The sequence below is a fragment of the Lemur catta genome, chromosome 1 (genome assembly GCF_020740605.2).
Source record: "Lemur catta isolate mLemCat1 chromosome 1, mLemCat1.pri, whole genome shotgun sequence".
Classification (NCBI taxonomy): Eukaryota; Metazoa; Chordata; class Mammalia; order Primates; family Lemuridae; genus Lemur; species Lemur catta.
This window is the reverse complement of record NC_059128.1, coordinates 122,556,238-122,557,671: the sequence shown is the minus strand read 5'-3', so window position 1 is coordinate 122,557,671 and position 1,434 is coordinate 122,556,238.

Below are 1,434 nucleotides of genomic sequence, written 5' to 3'. Positions count from 1 at the left end.
GTAGTTCCTTAAATACTTGTTGAGTGAATGTTAAGCTTATATATTTTTATATGTTCCAGACCTTAATTCAAGTTAAAATTGAGCAGGAGAGATATTTACATGAAAATATGTAAAACAGGAGAGTTGTAGGTCTGCTGCAGGCCTAGATGATCACAGAGATTGAGGAGCCAATGTGTCCCCACAGTACCACTTCTATGTAGCATTTACTGTACAGTTTTGAAACTACCACTTTTTATGGCTGTCTTCCCAACCAGGCAGTGGATCCTCAAAGACAGGGATTGCGTTATGTTCTAGCACGTGGCACCACTACTGACACATAGGGCCCCTCAGTAAGCAGCTGTTGAATAAATGATGAGTAAAGGAGTGAGGAATGAATGAACACAGACAGGTCCAAGAAGGCAGTTGGATCCCAGGCAGCCCAAAGAGGCGGTTATGCTGTTCGTTAAGCCTTGAACTCACCAAAGGAGGACATGAATTTGGTTTGGAAGTCAAGGGAGCTTTGGGGAAGACTGGAAGGCCTTGGTATCACGGTGGAGTGGGCTTGAGCAAGGCCGAGTCAGTTGCAGGCCCAGGCTGTGGCAGGGTAAAGCCAACAACAGTTGGTCTGTCTTTGGAAATGGCAGCCTTTCTTTCTGGTGCTTTCTTTAAGCCCTGCCGTGGCAGTCCCATATTCACAGTGACTGCAGATACCAAATTTCCCCTTCCTCTTTCTCCTTTCTACAACGCCAGCTCTCTCGACATCTCATCTGTGAAACTTGAGGCACTTATTGGGGCCAAAGGAGTCATGGGTGTTTGAACTGCACGGTGTTCTCAGGGGGTCTGGCATTCCGGCCCCCAAGAAGCTACCCACTCTGCCTCTAGCCCGGTGGGCATACGCTTCCTCAGTCACACAGGGAAGAATCAGGGAGCCTCCCAGGGGGACACAAAATCGGCCTGCGAGAGGCGCTGAGGTGCTAAAGAGAGAAGTGGCTGCTATAATTTCAGTGGGTTGATCTGATCTTTAACGATGCACAAATCACAGGTATACATTTTCCAACAGTTGGAATCTACTGGGCTTTGTGCCCTATCATAGAAGGGATACCTTGAGATTGTATCTTTTTAGTTCTACATCCTTGGAAATCTAAACTGATAGGAATAAAGGGGCCCGTTTCTCCTACAAGAGCCCCTCTGGGACAAAGTCTGCTTGGCTATTGCCTGGTGCACTCATAATAAATATACACAGCCGCAAAGCAGAGCAAGGGCCCTGGAGCCTGTTATTTGCAGTAATTGTAGATTGTGAGTGGACATTTTAAAGACAAGCTTACAAGTTAGTTGTACTTTCTGGTAGTAATTACCTCCCACAAACATGACTCACGTCGGGGTTTGAATGCAAGAGTTGGGTGTCCCCAAATCAACAGTTTTATAAATGAATCATGAGCTGAATGCATAAATGTT